The following is an 18,484-nucleotide window of genomic DNA, read 5'->3' on the forward strand; positions in this document are numbered from 1 at the left end:
TGTTCGTCATTTAACAAGTGCACCAGGCAATCCCGATGTGGGTCCTTGCTCTTCGGCAGAAGTTCTGATGCACGTTTTTGTGGGATTTCAATGATCTATTGCTTGTGCACAGTGCCTTGCCCACAGGTAAGTGACATTGAATGGTGGTGACACTAGCAGTAATCACAGTCATGGTTATTTGATCCTTCATTTCACAAAGATGCACCACGTTTATAAGGCTAATAACTTTGTTATAAATAGAAGTGCAGTAGCACTAAAAAAAAAACTAACGATCTGAGCACATGCTTTGCCTGACTTTTAGCCCTTTCAGTATGAAAAATATACTGGATCCCTCCCACCTATCCAGTTTTAGAACAAGGATCTCTGTGTGAGGTTCATCTGGGATGCACAGCTTGAGAAGTGTTACCTTCCTTGCCTGTGTGTGTGGTTAAACAGAAATCTAGAGCAACAGGGCGATGGAGGACCGGGCAAATATGGACTCTGGAATCTCAGAGGAAGTGGAACTTGGAGGTGCCCACCTGCTGCCCTTTTATCACCTGTCTCCTCCCTGTAACCTGGCAGTTCTCATCCACCAGATAGCAAGCCACTCTGTGCTTCTGCGCCTGTAGGCATGTGCTTCTTTCTACTTCCTGCGCAAAGCAAAGCCTCCTTGATTTTGCTTTATCGGCCTTCTCATAACTTCTAACCGTAGGGATGTTGTTCTTTGCACCAGATCCTGAAACTTTGGCGACAGAGATAGATGGGTTCACTCCCACCTCCATCTGTTATTATCTTCGATTCTTATATAAACTTACTCTTTCTGAACTTTAGTTTCCTTGGCTGTTAAAAAAAAAAATAGATGACCTGGTTATAAAAATGAAATTGTATAAAACATGTAAAGTGTCCGACACTCGCCATCGTCCCTGAATTTCCATATTTTATGCAGACAGGCAGTAGAGCAGGATAGTTAAGAGCCTGGGCCCCAGAGCCCTGGGCTCAAATCCCAGGTCTGCCATTCACTGGCTGTGTGACCTTGTGAAAACCCGCTCCCCTTTGCCTCGATTTTCCCATCTCTGAAATGGGAATAATAATGGTACATATCTTAGAGGGTTGTTGTAAGGAATAAATGAGTTAATGTAGGTAAAGATATAGATGATATAGAGGTAGGTAGGTAAGTAGATAGATAGGTAGGGATATACAGCCCTTACAGCAGTTATTAGCAAATAATAAGCAGTGAGCAAGTATTAGCCATTATCTTTATATGTTGAAAGTAGGAAGAATCTTCCAGTTAAGAGACAACATTCCTGAGGTCTTTTTCATGCACTAAGCAGTCATGCACTAAGCAAGTAAGATTTTGTGTTTGCAACATAGAGGCCCTCACCACATGCCATTCATGACGTCATAATGAAGAATATGGCTTCTACTGTTGCCAAGTTTTTATTTTGTAGTTTTACTTGGTGTTGCTCTTCATAGCCATAAATGTCCATAAGATCTTCTGAGCTGAGCTGTTTAATTTTTTTTTGAAAACAGGAGAAATTGAGAGATGCCCAGAATTACTAAAATGCATGTTTTTTAAACATGTGTTGGTATCTTAAAATGTGTTAAGTGTGCATTGATCTCATGCCCCCTTTATATTTACTTATAAGTATCTATATTATCTGTGTTAGAATTATATGTAGTGATTCAGAAGGGGGAGGTACAACAGTACAACAGATGCTGAAAGAAGAAATTTCTCCAATTTTTTTCAATGGAAATACTTTAGAGAATTCTTTCTCTTATCTCTTCAATTTCCCCCCTAATATTTATTTAGCAGTTCTATCGATAGTATAGCAACACCACGTAACTATCCTTATATCATTTGTGGTGCCTGATAACTTTAAAGGAAAATGTTTTGCATTTGTATTTGTTCAAGGGACCTTTGCAATTATGTATGTGCTTGTCGACAAGCAGTGCTAGTTTTGCATATTGATGGAGGTTCAGCGTGTGGCTCCAAAGGTCTAGGGAGGTTAGACTTGTATTCATGACCCCCATTAATTAACTTCTAAGTCTTCCCCTGATTAGTAAGTATTAAGCCTTGGAACTCAGGGTATATTGTGCAATTTACTGATTAGGTCTAGCAGCCCTTAGCAACATTAGCCTGACCTTTTAAAAAAAAAAATTTTTTTATTTTGGTAAAGTATACCTAACATAAACTTTACCCTTGTAAGCCTTTTTGAGCATGCAGTTCAGTGGCGTTAAATACATTCACATTGTTGTGCATTTACCACCACCATCCGTGTATCTCCAGAACTTCTTCATCTTCCCAAACTGCAAGTCTGCACCCATTAAACACTAACTCCCCATTCCTCGCCCAGCAGCCCCTGTTAGCCACCACTCTGCTTCCTGTCTCTACAAACATGACTACTCTAGGTACCTCATATAAGTGGAACCGTACAGTATTTGTCCTTTTGTATCTGGCTTATTTCACTTAGTGTAATGTCTTCAATATTCCTCTTTGTTGTACCATGTGTCAGGAATTTCCTTCCTTTTTCAGGCTGAATACTATTCCACTGTTACGTTTATGCCACATTTTGTTTATCCATTTATCTGTCAGTGGACTCTTGGGTTTCCACCTTTTGGCTGTTGTGAACATGGGTGTATGGTATCAGTTCCAGTCCCTGCTTTTTTGTGTCCATGCCCAGAAATGGAATTGCTGAATCAAATTGTAATTCAGTTTTAATTTTCGTGGGGTAGCTACAGTACTGACCTGACCTTTTGCTTTGCTTTCAGCCTTTAAACTCTTAGGTACTTTCTAGTAGTTTCTTTTTTTTTAATCTAATAAAGCCCACTTGCAGGCAGGAGTCAGGGGCTTCTGCAGCCTGAGAGGGGTAGGCAAGTGGAGTTGGAAGGTAAGGTCCTGGGCCCACCCTAGTTGGGAAGTGTAATAGGAGACCCTTTTCCCATTAAAGTGGGGTCCCAAACCCTTGGGATAAAAGTGTACCAGAAATAAATTGTCCTTGGGGATTGTGGAGAAGGCAGCCTTGGCACTGAACAGATGAGAAGAAGAAAAAGGAAAAACTATCGTTCCTGACAAGTTGTGGTCACAGAAAGGCTTTCCTGTGCATTTGTATCCTGGGTAGCTGTATTTACCTGTTGTAGCTCAAGGTGCCTGGCAGAAGTAATGAAATACCTCTCTGGAGGGGAGAGCATGTTTATCCTTGGTCTCTAGGAATCAACCAAAAAAAAACTTTCAAGGCAATGACCAGCACACACTCAAAGATAACGTGGCATATTGGGAAACCCCACAAGACGAGCAAGGATCAGCAACAGACCACAGAAACCGATCTGCGTAGACTTGCAGTGTTAGAATTATCAGATGCAGATTATAAAATCAATTATGATTATATTTAAAGAAGGACATGACAAGTTTGAAAGTATCTTCAGAGAATAGGAACTATAAAGAACAACCTAGAAGATTTGAAACGGGATCAAACAGAATTTCTGTAAATAAAAGGTAACTGAAACTCAAGTCTCAGTGGGCATATTTGGTACCAGCAGGAGAGAAACTCAACCAGAGGACATGTAAGAAGAAAACAAACCATATTCCCTTTCCATAAATGCTAACATTTACGAAAGGATGTCCAAACGCCATGGAAGTTAAATTACGGTCTGGGGGCAAAGGCTTGGTCCAAGAGCCTCACGACATAGCAAAGAGTTAATCACTTGCTCTTCCCTAGTGCAAGGCCAGGTTGATCACTGATATGTAAACACGTACACATAGTACATGATACTGCAAGCAGGGTATGTTTTAACTATCTGGGGGGTGGGGATTAAGCAACTCACTCAGGGTAACTCGGTTACTGTTAACTCCATGGCTGTTTAACTAAGAGAACTTGCGTAAGCTGAGAATAGCAGCGGCACATCATCATTTTACTTAAGGGAGTGCAAAACTAGGCTGTGAACCGTGAAATGGTCTTTTGTTTTCCTTCCGCCACCATATCGTCCTCGCCCATCTGATATATCAGTCCTAGATGCTTTCCCAGTGAGGAAATTTCTTGTTAAAAGGACAGACCCAATTGCAAGGGGGCCACACAGAACGGCCCGATGATGAATTTGTTTGTTCAGTTGTTAACAAAGGATTCAAGCACCTCTTTGTGAACCTTTCACTCGGAAGCCTGGGCTTTAAAAATTTTTTTCCTGGGATCTTTGGGTGGTTTTTCCTCCCTTTTCTTCTCCTGCCCCCACCCCAATAATAGCATCAAGTAGAAAACAGTATTATTGTCTGTCTCCAGCTTCTAAACGCAAACTAGACTGATATCTTCCATCGGCACCTACGCATACTTTCAGATCTGTTATTTGTGTTCAGGACATCCGCATAAAAGCGGGATCTTTGTAATTGCAGTTTAAATATTCATTGTGCCTCGTCCTCATTAGAATTCAAAATAGAGCCTCGTCTGAGTCTGAGGGACGCAGCCAATTGTGAAAGGCCAGACGAAGGGTTCTGAATGACTCGGGTTGAGGGACAGTACTGCTTCTCAGTATACTGACTGTTACATAATGTTGTCGAAGCAGAGTCACTGTGATTTTAGCAGCATCTCATTGATGTGGTTAGGAATCAGCCCAACTGACATTGCATTCACAAGGTCTCTCTCTCTGGAACCATTGGATTTGCCTCCCACTCCTTGGAATGGGGTCGTCTTAAGGAGGTGGAAGAGTTCAGTGGTTGAGAAAGGACAGTGCACCGCACGGGCGTGGAGCCAGGCGAAGGGGGGGGGTCACCACTGGGGCTCAGCCACTAACAACCTGGGTGACTTGGAGAGCCGCTTGCCCTCTCCGTGGCTCAAAATGAGGGTCCCATGGCTCTTCTGCAGACTGCATGAGAACAATCTGGGCGGTATCGTGACTGTGCTAGTGAGTCCTCAGTAAATGCCAGCCGACGTTAAAATGTGGCTTTAAATTGGTCGTCGAGAGCCACCTTGATAAGTAAGGCTCAGAGGCTCTTACCTCTCTTTGAAGCCAGCTTAGAAAGGTCTTTAAGGAGAATAGTGATGATCTGAGTAAGTTATGCAGGAATATTACGGAGCTAGGAGGTTTGCATCCTCATTTAATCAGAAATGGAGTCGATTTTTTTTTTTTTCCAAATAAACTGAAATTTATAATCTTGTGGCTGAAGCCATTACCAGTCATGAAGTTAGTCAAAACCACCTCTAGTGCATATGCGGGATGGTGGTGAGGCTGCCTTACTTTTGAATTGCACAAAACCCACTTTTTCTTATGTTAGCTGTTTTGAACTGAACACAAAATAGGTAAGAAACTGAATTCCAGCTTGTCTAGCTTATTGAACTGACATTAGAGACAACTTAATCTCTCAAGGAATTGTTTTCAAAACCTTACCACAAACACAAACAGTTAACCTGGAGCAAGAGAATAACTCTGCGAGTTCTTTTATGTATCTTACTATCAAGAATATTCTTAGCTATTGTTTCCTTCCTTCTTACCCTTTTTCGTTGAGATAAGCTAGTTGAATTCCTCAGCTCCCTTATTCCGTTGCGGAGCACAGGCTCAGTGGCCATAGCTCACGGGCCCAGCCGCTCCACGGCACGTGGGATCTTCCCGGACCGGGGCACGAACCCGTGTCCCCTGCATCGGCAGGCGGACTCTCAACCACTGCGCCACCAGGGAAGCCCGCTCCCTTATTCTTTGCATACGTGTGTGCCTGACTCTGTACCCCCGTGTCACCTTTCATTCGGTCTCTGGAGAAACGCCCAGTCCTTCACTAATGCGTATCTGCCCCCAGAGCCCTCTGATCCTTAACCTTACTGCTGCCTTTCCCATTCATTCATTCACTCTTTTCTCCCTCCATGCCAACACAGTTACTGGGCTTGGATTTTAGAAGCAGGTCTCCCAAGAATTTTATGCTCTATGGTTTCACTGCCTGGTATCTATTATCTCCGTAATGGAGAAAAGTCATTTCTCTAAAATCTATAGCAGATATGTCTTGGGAGGGAAGCAGTTTTAAATCAGCTGAAAAGGGCATGTTTACAAAATAAGGGAGCCCTAAAGAGAGGGGCTCATCTTATTTATCTTGGTAATACTGGTAGCCAGGTAAACGTTAGCTGCATTCCGACACCAAATTCACAGGATGGGAGCAACGGCTTACGTAAATATGATCAACGTTACAATCACGCACATTTACTCTGTGTGCCAGGCACTGGGCTCGGTACTGGAGCTGAAAGGTACCTGGGGCACACAATTCCTGCCCTCGGGGAACTTGGAGCGTAGTGGGGGGGGACACACACTGTAAATCACTAGTGACTGCAGTAGCGCAGGCAGAAAAGGCTCTCAATCAGCCTAGGGGCCCAGAGGTTTCCAGGAGGACACAACACAGGAGCAGACGTCTGAAGGATGAGTAGGAGAAGCTTCTTCTGGGTCCGGTCAAGTGACAAACCAAAATAAGCAGGATGTGTACACTGTGATGCCATTTAAAGGAGAAAGGGAGGGAGAGAGGGAAACAGGGAAAGACAGAAGGATCCACATAGGTGCTGTGTAGACTTGTTGATTAGAGCGTGACAACAGGTGTGGAGGAGCAGGTGCAGGTGACATCGGTTACTTCAGAGATGTGCACGGGGGCCAGGCTTGGAGCTGGGTGATGTGAGCTTGTTGATGTTTTCTTTACAAAGCTTTAGAAGTTTTTATGATAAGCCTGTATTACTTTGTAATTTGAGAATTAATTAAAATTTTAAGGAAAATATACTTTTACTATTAATATTTTGGTACTCTTCTAATAAACTTAAAAAAATTTATTTTTGGCTGCATTGGGTCTTCGTTGCTGCGCACGGGCTTTCTCAGTTGCAGCGAGTGGGGCCTGCTCTTGTTGCAGAGCATGGGTTCTAGGCGTGCGGGCTTCAGTAGCTGTGGTGCACGGGCTTAGTTGCTTCGCAGCATGTGAGATCTTCCCGGACCAGCACTTGAACCTGTGTCCCCTGCATTGGCAGGCGGATTCTTAACCACTGCGCCACCAGGGAAGTCCCTTAATATCTTGGTACTTCTAGTCATTTTTTCTATACATAGTATTTTGACAAGATTATGATAATCCTGTATTTTTAACCGTTCTTTTAAATGTTTTATTATGTATTTTTTAAACTTTTTAAGTTGAAGAACAGTTTTACAATGTTTCAGGTGTACAGCAAGGTGATTCATATATAGATATATACACATATGCATAGATATTCTCTTTCAGACTCTTTTCAGTTATAGCTAATGTCTTATAAACCTATTTTTCTTTTAATACTATTAGTACCGTCCCATCATTTACTTAAATACTCTTGTTTGGGGGCTTTTAGATTATTAGACGCATAGAGCTTTTTTCCACGTTTAGGACTTTTGGGTATTGGTTCGGATGCTTCCAGGGTCAGAATCAGAGACCAGCTCTGGCCGTCTTATATCAACAGCTTCCTTCGTATATCAGCGGGCTCCTGAGTGGAGGATTGTTTGAGGCCCAGAGCAGTGACAGGGAGCTGGAGGGCCGGGGGCAGAGCTGCCGTCCCTGGGCAGGGAGAGCGAGGTCGGGATGCCACCGCCAGAGCTGCCGAGTGACGCCGCTGCCTCTGACCGTCTCTGCCTCTCTGGGTCAGTGGAAGAGTGCCGCGCTGGCCAGGCCTGGCTGCCAAGGCTGGGCAGAGGAAGAATCTGGCTGTGTTAGACTTCACAGGATGGGCATTCCCTCAGAATGGAAATGGGGGTTGGATCTGAACATCCAGGGGAAAAAACAAAACAAAGCACGTTATCTATTACAGATGTATTTCTCACGTAGACTTATTTAGACCCAAGGTGGGAGCAGCGTGAAGCTGTTTTCAGCGTACAGGCGTACATCATTTTATTGCGCTTTGCTCTTACTGTACGTCACAGATGATATGGGTGTTTTTTTTTTTTTTTTTTTTTTTACAAACTGAAGGTTCGTGGCAACCCTGCGTTGTCAGATGATGGTTAGCATTTTTTTAATAGTGTTTTTTTAATTAAGTTATGTACATTGTTTTTGTAGACATAATGCTATTGCACACTTAATAGATTACAGTATAGGGTAAACATAACTCATATGCACCGGCAAACCAAAAATGTGCGTGACTCACTTGGTTGTGATATTCCCTAGAGCAGCTCTTCGGGCAGGATGGGACCAGCTCGTGGAGAGCCAAGGGGTTAATCCCATCCCCCTTCGTCTTTCTTTTTTTCCTCTTCCATCGTCTATGGAAGACATACTCAGGGCTCAGTCCTTTGCTCTTTTTTTGTGGTGGGGGGTGGTTCTTCTTTGACCTATTCTGTCGACTCTTGGATGGTTTCATGTGCACCTCACAACTCTGCATCTCAGACCCCAACTTCACCTGAATCGCAAGGTCTCTGTCTTCTTCCACTACCACTCAGTTTCTCTTGACTGCCCCCAACATGCTCTCAATTTGTGTATGCTCTTCATAGGCTCATTATCTCTGGCCCCACATAAGCTCCCTCTTTCCATTGCTTCCCATTGCTTCCGGCTAAAAACTTCCTTCATCCCCTCAGACGCTTTCGGGGGCCAGACAGGAAACCTTCATGACTGAAGCGGGCCCCTGTGATTCTCTCCAGTGGCAAACAAGAGAGGAAACAGCAGAGCTTTGCCGAGTGGGAATGCAACACCAGATCATCTCTGTGTTTATTTTTTTATGGGAAGCCTGGAATCTGGATCTTTTAAGTGAAATCTCCCAGTATTTTAGTGTTGACAATAAATGAACCTTGTTAAAAATTCCATGTGGGCCAAATAAAACACGTGGCGATGTCCTGCACTTTGGGGCCTCTCTTTCACCTCTCTCTGGTCAGTCCCTAGGCCTGTTTGAGAATAACTCTGAAGTAAATCTCTCTCTTCCCTGTTCATCACTTTGTGTTCTCACCACTCTGTCTCAGGCTCTTGCCACGCTTATGTAGCCATTACAAATGATAATGAAGAAGTCTGTTTATTGGGTAGAGAAACATGTGCGTGATTGTAACGTTGACCATATTTATATAAGCCGTTGCTCCCATCTTGTGAATTTGGTGTTGGAGTGCAGCTAACGTCTACCTGGCTACCAGTATTACCAAGATAAATGAGTCCCTCTCTGTAGGGCTCCCTTATTTTGTAAACATGCCCTTTTCAGTTGATTTAAAACTGTTTCCCTCCCAAGACATATCTGCTATAGATTTTAGAGAAATGACTTTTCTCCATTACGGAGATAATAGATACCAGGCAGTGAAACCATAGAGCATAAAATTCTTAGGAGACCTTCTAAAATCCAAGCAAGTACTGGGGCGCTCTGATGAATATATTGGAATTGCTCGATATTCCTTTTAGGAGCTGAAATGGACAGCTCGCAGACCTGCCCTTCTCTTGGCGCTCCTGAACACCCCCCTCCTGGACCCTGTGGGTGCTCGTGGCCTTTGTATAATGCAGGTGTGACACGTTTGTGGTCAGATGTCTTTTATATGTGACCACATCACCGTCGTCTGCTTTGGTTTTGAGTTCCTACCGTGGAAAAGCCTGGCTTTCTGCTCACAGCATTTATTTGGGGAGTGAGAATAGGAGCAGGAGGTTCCAATGTTGATGCTTCGGCTTAATCCAGGCAAAATGAAGCCTTTGAGAGAAGCACCAAATTGGAAGAGCTTTACTTAATGGAAAGTGATTGATAAGGGCTGACAGCCTCAGCACTGTCACCATGACCGCCTCTGGGGCTGCCACACTTCTTCTAATCCGTTACGAGGCAGTGACTTTTGCAATCATCAAGGGGTCAGAAATGATCACAAAGGAGAATCGTTTTTTGATTATTGTTTTTGCTCGGTGTGGTTTGGAAAGATAAGGTGTGATTTCCAAGAGCAGCTTATGTTGTCACGGAGTAATAATTACGCTGAGCAGACTTGGCCGATACCACTCCCCCGTACGTGTGCCTGCGTGTTTTCTGGTAATATGTGTTCGCCACTGCATTCATCTGCTTTCAACCGGCTGTGTGGGACCAGCAAGTATCGGCTAGGTTTAGAAGGCCCGTCAGTGGGCTTGGGACAGAGCATGTTTTGCTTACTCTACGTATACTTCACCTCTGTTGTGTGTCCACTGCTTAAGCGAGCCAGAGCCCCAGTGCACACTCAAGGTGTTTTGCCACCCCAGCCTGATTCTTCAGGAGTTCACCATTACACTCCAGTACTTCTCATTCATACATTGATTTGATTGTATCTGTAAATTGAAATGAAGTGAAGAATTGGATTCTAGTTGTGACCGAAATTACCCAAATTGGGAAGTTGCTTGATATCTTTTTCACATGTGAAATCAATGGCTTGGTAATGTTGACCATAAACTAATTGGAGTCCAATGAGTTTATGGTCAACATTACAAGGGTTTATAATTGGACTGTAACCCAATTCTAATTGGACTTCCTCAAAAGAAGTTGGGCGTTTTCCTTTTAGCTAATAAATTCATCCACATCTTCATGAGGTCAGTATGGAAAGGCAGGGGGAAAAAGGTTAATGGCTTAGACTAGATGGTCTTTGAGGTTCCATCCAACGCTGTTATCCTCTTTTCATACCCCTTTGAAGAGAATTAGACACTTCCTTCTACCCTGCACACGCACACACCCCAAATATGAGTCAGGGGTCTAGGCCAGAACTTTGTTGATCTCATTTCAAACAGGGTGGTTGGCACCAGGTTAGATACTTGCAGAGTTAAATCCTACCTGAACAGGGACCTTGACCTTCAGTGTTACGTATTCCTGTTTGATTGAAAACAATTTTAACAGACATGTGTTAGAACAAAAACAAGGAAGATAGAGAAAAGTTTTAATGGGAGATACAGAGAATGTTTGTTGGGTTTTAGTGTGTGTCTCTTTAGGAAAATAAAGAAATGTGGTTATTGAGCGTAACTCCTGGGTTCTTTGTTCATAAGTAGTTGGTAGAGATGCCTTGCACTTTTCTCTCAAGTTGGTGTTATAGCTCTAGGACTATTTTTAGTTAATTAGTTAATTTTTTTTTTAAGTGAGCTGGATTTTTTGGAAAACATCCCTACAATTTAAATTTTGGGTACAGGTTTTCGTGCCTCTCGCCCATCAAAAGTTGTAACTATAAAATGGAGTAAATGGGCACGTAGCTGGTTTTAGGGTTATTTAAAGTCACAATGGTTCACAAGTGGATTATCTTCTCTGTGTATTATCACAATGGAAATTCAGAGATCAGCTGGCCTTCCTGAGCTTCTAGTGCTTGCTACTCTGCTGAAGAGGCGCCCTAGCCCAGGCCAGTTACTGGTGTGTGCTCAGAGAATGAGATCGTTTTACTTCGACGTCAGCTGCGATGCCCAGTGTGCACGCTTCCGAGAAACAATAACCGCTGGTAAATAAAGTTGAATAGAAACAAGCAAAATTAAAGGAGTTGTCATACCTTGGGAAACCATAATAATTAATACCTGGCTGCAGCCATTTCTCAGTGTGCAAAGCATCTCTGTCAGCCCCATCTGCCGGTCTGTCCACGGGTAGGTCCCTGCCCGTACTTCTCACCTTACAGCTCACTTCACAGTGGCGCCAGTGTGCAAAGCTGCTCGATCGCAGGGCAGTGCTTCCAGTCCAGAGCCCTGACATCTTTTAAAGAACTTGACTCTGGACCTTGTTGCATTCATGAAAGTTTTTTATCAGCCCTAGGGATCCATTCATCGGCCACACGGTTTTTATTTTTCGGCTCACCTTTTCTATCTATCTCAGAGCCAAGCAGTCATGCCACTTTGAAGTCATTGAACCAGCGTTAAATTCCTAAGAAAAATTGATTTGGGGCTCATCTGAAATCACTGTTGGGTTTTCTCTGTCCAAGGGTGTGAACACTGAGATCAATTTCTCCGGATTAGCAGCAAAATGATCTCTGTATTGGACTTGGGCATCAGTGGTCCACGACACTGACCTCTGCACATGCCCAGTACAAAGGCTCTCCTGCGTCTCCCATTTTGCTGCTCCGAGCCGACTGCAGCCAGCAGGACGCACTTCGGTGGCCTCGGGAGGGCACGTGTCTGCTGAACGGCTCCCCCCGCCTCCCCCCCACCCCATTCTTCCACCAGTTGATTTATGGTGATAGAGCCCTTCTTTCTCTTTTGGCCCTCCAAGCGATCGTTCCTTTCAAAATGACTTGGATTTCTGAAAAGTCTTATTTTTTAAAAAAATTTTTGCAAATATGGAGCCAAGATTCTTTGTCATTGTGTAGGCATTTGTCTGGTAACTTCTTACCTGTAAATCCACAGAAAAATGGAAATAAAATTGAAAAGGGTCACTTCTTTCTTTTTTTTTGGCCACACGACACGTGGCATGTGGCACTTCCTCAACCAGGGATGGAACCCGTACCCCTTCAGTGGAAGTGCAGAGTCTTAACCACTGAACCACCAGGGAAGTACGAAATGGGTCACTTTTTTTTTTTTTTTTTGCGGTACGCGGGCCTCTCACTGCTGTGTGGCCTCTCCCGTTGCAGAGCACAGGCTCTGGACGCGCAGCCCCAGTGGCCACGGCTCACGGGCCTAGCCGCTCCGTGGCATGTGGGATCTTCCCGGACCGGGGCACGAACCCGTGTCCCCTGCACCGGCAGGCGGACTCTCAACCACGGCGCCACCAGGGAAGCCCGAAAAGGGTCACTTTTAAAAATGAATGAATACAGTGGTGGTAGCAGCACAATAATGTGAAATAATATTTAATGCCACTGAACTGTACACTTAAAATTAAGGTGGTAAATTTTATGTGTATTTGCCACAGTAAAAAAATGTTTTTTCTATTTAAAAGATGAGTAAATACTTGGTGTACCCCTTCCCAGTAAATTATGGCAAAGTTAGAATAAAATGCCTTGTCATCTTTGTCAAATAACGTGCAGTATTGTTCCATACAACCATTTGTCGTGTGATGTGGTAACAGAAGCTTAATTATATCTATATAGCTTTGCCCAGGCAAAATAGAAATAGGAACAAAGATAGCTTCAAAAACTAGAGGCATCTCAAAAATAAATATAAGTGAATTCAGCATTATGGTTGCTATATCTTATTCTTGCCGTTCTTAGTAATACTAGTAAAGCACAGTTAACTGATCACTGATATATTACTACGTCCAAAATATTGGCAGTTTATTTTTGAAACCTGGAAGGAGAGTTACATGCTTGGAATATTTGATTTGCAGAGACTTCTCTATTCCTGTTAACCGCTTTCTGACACTATACTTTTTGTATAAGTTCAGTAACATCTACTCTTTTTAGCATATTTATACCCATGATGAATCAGGTCTGTTTTAATCCATTTCACTAGTCCTATTTCCATTTTGTTTAGAGGTAATGAAGCCTCTAATAGTCCCTCTAGGGGGCGTGCTTTTCATTTTAGGTAGACAGCAGGCACATCTTCCTGTGATACTGGACTTGTTTTATACTTTCTGTTCCTTAGAAAGAAAGACTGAGCTCCCAGTCTTTCCCAAAAATGGTTCTTCCCTTTGCGATCCACATTTACATCTCTTTTCCCGGTTTTTCAACTCTGCTTTTCTTTCTTTTTTAAAAAACTGTGATCCGGGACTGCTTCTTAGGTACTTCTTAAGCCGTGTCTTGCATGGATATTTTTGGTGGCATGTGACGACTGCAATCAGTTTAGTAGTCAGAATGTGCCAGTGGTGTCAAACGCCGTACCTTGGGCCCATTTTTCAGAACTAAAGCCCCTTTAGCCTGTCAGTAGTAAATAAATGTATTTCTAAGCATTTTGCAAAGTGAACACTATGATTACGATATAATTTTATATGTAAAGGGAGTGGGAAAAGGAGAACAACCCACTTGTTACAATACTGTTGGAAGGATCGAGAGAATAAAAAGAGGAGGGCAGAGTGATCCAGACGTGAGTAGCTGTGTGAAGCAGCTACCACCCATAGACCTGAGGGAAGGAAGTGCGTTCCAGAGCCCCCGGGAGCGTAGTCACTGCTGCGCTCCTGGGACCGCCACTCAGCCAGTGCCGGAGCTGCCTCGGAGGGGCCCCCTGGGCTGGTGTTTCGACCACATGGAGATGCCCCCAGACCAGAGGAGGCCTGCCTTGCTGGTTCTGGGATGGCCAAAGAGAGGCAGTCGTGGCTGCAGCCGGGATCACTGAGGGAATGTAGACACTTGCAGAGACCCTGCTCGAAGCAGAGGGGGAAAGAGAAGGGGAAGAACAGCTACATCCTCCATCTGGCCTTCTGAACTCCTACCAGGACCTTCGCCTGGCAGACCGTAACAGGGAGCTGGCTGGCGAGGGAGCCTGGGAAAAGTAGTTTGCAGACTCCAAGCCCCAGAATGCCAGAGCAGAGAAGGGCAGGTGTGGAGCTGGGAGATAGCAGGTAGTACCTGGTACACAGCTCTACACAGGGGGACCATTGAGATGTTCTGTATATATTTCACTGGAAATCATCTGAGATGTTACCCCAGCCTTTGCTGTTTCTTTCAGAATTATTAGGTTCCTCATGAACTTGTTGAACTGGGAAAGGGTTGTACGTACTCTAAAGGACTGTTTGGTTAGAGCTGTTTATCCCAGGCAATATGAGCCTTAGAAAACCCAAAACATATAGTTTGTCACTAACAGAAGAAACAGGGCCGTTGTCACCTTGAACCACTGGAAGAAACGATGCCGTTTCCCCTGACTGGCCAATGGACTTACCACCTTCGCAGTAAATGATTACAGATACGAACAAATGTGCAACAGTTGGACTTAGTATTTGATAATTAGATTGACTTCCGGCCTTCAATTAGCTCCTATCCTTTTGTGAAAGAAAGAACTATGAGAAGTCACCTGTGAAAAAAGTGACAAATAGAAAGGACCACTGGGCACCCCTGCAGTTTTAAAGTTTGGAAGGTAAAGTTGAAGAAATCTCCCAGAAATTAGAACCAAAAGACAAGGGAGGATATAAAAATTAGAGAATTGGTTCAAGATCCAAATAATAGGAATGTCATGGTGAGAAAAACAGGACCAAGGACATTCTCAAAGGAAACAATGCAAATTTCTCTAGAACTGAGGGACAGAAGTGACCGTATTGAAAGAGTTCATTATGTACCCAGCTTAATAGATGAAAGAAGACCCATTCAAGTAGTGGAGGGTAGTGGAGTATTGCAGGAAGCTCGTAGCAGATGTACTTTCCCTAAATGAGAAAGTAACTCTAGAAAAGAGATCTGTGATGCCAGAAATGAGGGAGAGAAGTAAAGAGAATTCCCTGGATGATAGCAGTGGGAAGACCCAGGATATCAATGGTGCAACCGATTGAGAGAACCACCATTCCCGAATAGAGCTGGAAGTTAGGGGAGAAAATAAAATGATATGCTTTCCTGCAGAAAAATCTGCACTGAGAGGCTCTTGGAGAGAATGAGATTTAGTAGGAGGAAATCTAAACAATGGAAAAAGAAAGGCAATTATAACCTCCAGGAAAACGAAAAGTAACACAAATGAGGAAACATAATTATAACACATTACTGAATATGTAGATAGCCAAGGTAATGTAGACATTAGTTAATTAGTTGTTAAGATCTAGCTATAAGGAAGACGGCAGAAGGAAGAGGTAGAAAGAGGAAATGACAGTGTATCTAAAATAGATGGAATTGAGAGATCACAGTGTGAGCAAGTCGTTTTAAAATGGGGAAGGGTTAGTGATGCAGTAGTCAGAAGGGGAGGGCAGAGATTCCTGTTTAATAATTATTATAAACCTTTCTAGAATTATTTGTCATGAATCATTTTGATGCAATAATTTTCTCTAATGTTGAGTTCTTTAGGTTTGTAGGTTCTGTTACCACTTGAGGGATAAGCTTGTAAATAGTAAACAGAAATCTGTGAATTGAAATAATAGTTTATTCAGTAAAAAAGAATTTGAGTAACTTTGAAGTTTCTTTGTGCATACCTTTAGTTGTAAGTATTCCCAAGATGATGAACTGCAGAAATCTCTAACACTCCTAAGCAGGTCTGTTGTCAGGAACGGTACGGGTAGAGAAATGCTGAATCTACTGCGTGTGGTAAGTAGGAGAGGGTAAGATAGCAAATGGGAAAAGTGAGAACGAACTTTATGGTGTTAGATCTGAATCAGAAGTATCATTGTAGGTTTATGATTAAAAAATATCTTACCTTTAACCACCGAAAGAGCCTGGAAGCAATGATACTCCAGTATTTGAGCACCGTTAGTTACCCAGATCTTACGTTCTAAATACTATTCACCACGAAGGAGAACCAAGGTTCCTTGCAGACACAACTAATTCCAGGTCTGGGGCAGAGAAATTATAAGGCAAGGCCAGAACTTCTTGTGTCAGAAGTCAAGCATGTAAACAATGGTGCAGGCATAGCAAAAGGACACAGGTGCTGGCTTGGAGGGATTCTTGGTCAAATTTGGGGCAATTGAAGCAATAAAAATAATGATGATGGTAATAAACACTGAATATTTAAAAATGCATTGATGAGTCCACATCAGTAGTGAAATAAAGGCAGAGGTGAGGCTGAGGGAGAGGGTCGTCTTGCCAATAAATGTGGAAGAGTGATAAAAATGATAAAATCATCATTTTGCAACCACCAGTGTGATTTTTCAGAATCATCAGTGGATACTAAATTGTTGGGTGGAAGGTTGTGGGCAGTAGGATACTCACAGTCTCAAATTATCAAATTACTCATTACAAAGGAGGGAAGAAACTTGAACAAAGTGATCACACTCAGCATCACCAGCGTGAGTGACAACCTCGCATTGTAGAGCTCCAAACATGAAGCGACACATCATCACCTCCAGATCTAATCGAGAGAAACGATCAGACTGGTTCCGATTGATGGACAGTATATGAGACAACGTCCCGGGCCCTTTGAAAGTGTCAGTGAAGAAAGAAAAAGATAGAAGGACTGTTGTAGATTAAAGGGGACTGAAGAGACATGACAACCAGATGTCTGTGGTTTTGACTGGCTTCTGGATCAAAGTACACCCAGCCCTAAGGATGTTATCAGGATAATCAGGGGTGTTTTTTCCTACTTTTCTGTAGGTTTTAAATCTTTCAAAATAAAAGGTTGGGATGGGGGAAAATATAAACAGTGACGTTTCCCCTGGATTAGTGTCTTAGTTCACATTGTAATGTGTTGTCGAAGGAGGGGATGAAAACCTGGTGAAACGTCTGGGCGTGCCACTACTAAGCTCTCTCCAGTCAAGTACGAAACCATAGGAAGATCTTGAAAGATGAAGGCGTCTTAGTGTGAGCAAGATGGTGCATTAGGCGAACATGGTAGGTGCTGCACGTAACAGGATCGTGAGGCTCCAGCTACGCGGGAAAGCAACACTGGTCTCATTGTGGCTTTTCTCTGAAGACCCAGGCCATCAAGGAGGTAAGAAGCAAAACCGAAGCATCGCCTACCTGCATATTAAGCTCGTGTGCTTCCTCAGCTGGAATACTTGGTGAACTTGAAACAGCACAGTTTAGCTTCCCGTCCTGAAAGTCATCACGCTGTGGTGAAGCTGTTTGGATGTTGATCTTCTCACTAGACCTTGAGCTTCCTGAGCCCTTTTGACTGTATCTTTAACTTCTGATTCCCAGCAAGTAGCACAGTGATGGACTTTGAATGGGATTTATTTGAAGGGGAACTGAAGTCATGTGGAGGAGGATTTTCTTTAGTTTTTTTTTTTATTGAAGTGTAGTTGATAACTATGTTGTGTTAGTTTCCGGTCCGTTTTGATGTCTAGAGCTATTAAAACGAAATGCCACCTGTCACATAGGTCCTTAAGTTTAGTAGCTTGCAGCCACAGGCTACCCAGCCACCATTATCCAGTTTGCAAAAGGTCCCCCACACACCGTACAACGGAATAGTATTCAACCAGAAACAGGAATGAAGTACTGATACATACTACACTGTGGATGAACCTGGAAACATTACGTTAAGGGAGAGAAGCCAGACCCCGAAGACCATTTATGGGAAATGTCTAGAACAGGCAAATACATAGAGACAAACCGCAGATTAGTGGTTGCCAGGGGTTCAGGATTTGGGAGGAAGTGGGAGAGACTGCTTGATGGGTATGAGGTTAACTTCTGGGATGGTGAAAATGTTCCGGAAGAAGATAGTAGCAGTGGTGGTTAGAACCTAGTGAATATAATTAATGCCAACGAATATACATGTTAAAATGGTAAATGTTAATTCACCACGATTCTTTTTTATAAAAAAACCATTAAAGATAAGGAGTAATTTCTCTGGAATCATGGTTGCAAGCAGCACAGGCAATTTGGCAAGGCTGAGGGTTTCCTGCTTTTATATAAAATGACAGTAAGTTATTAAAGTAAACTAGGGTAAGGTGGGGCACAGTTAACTTTTTTTTTAACATCTTTATTGGAGTATAATTGCTTTATAGCGGTGTGTTAGTTTCTGCTGTATAACAAAGTGAATCAGCTGTACATATACATATATCCCCATATCTCCTCCCTCGATTCTCCCTCCCACCCTCCCTATCCCACCCCTCTAGGTGGACACAAAGCACTGAGCTGATCTCCCGTGTGATGCAGCTGCTTCCCACTA

At 43.2% G+C, this 18,484-nt stretch overlaps 1 protein-coding gene across 2 annotated transcripts in view; it reads left to right on the forward strand.

Annotated features, from left to right (window-relative positions):
• The window catches only part of STX8 (syntaxin 8), a 240,353-nt gene that overhangs the window by 144,788 nt on the left and 77,081 nt on the right, over positions 1-18,484 (forward strand). The gene's annotated exons all lie outside the window — the stretch shown is intronic.

The sequence above is a fragment of the Tursiops truncatus genome, chromosome 20 (assembly GCF_011762595.2).
Source record: "Tursiops truncatus isolate mTurTru1 chromosome 20, mTurTru1.mat.Y, whole genome shotgun sequence".
NCBI lineage: Eukaryota > Metazoa > Chordata > Mammalia > Artiodactyla > Delphinidae > Tursiops > Tursiops truncatus.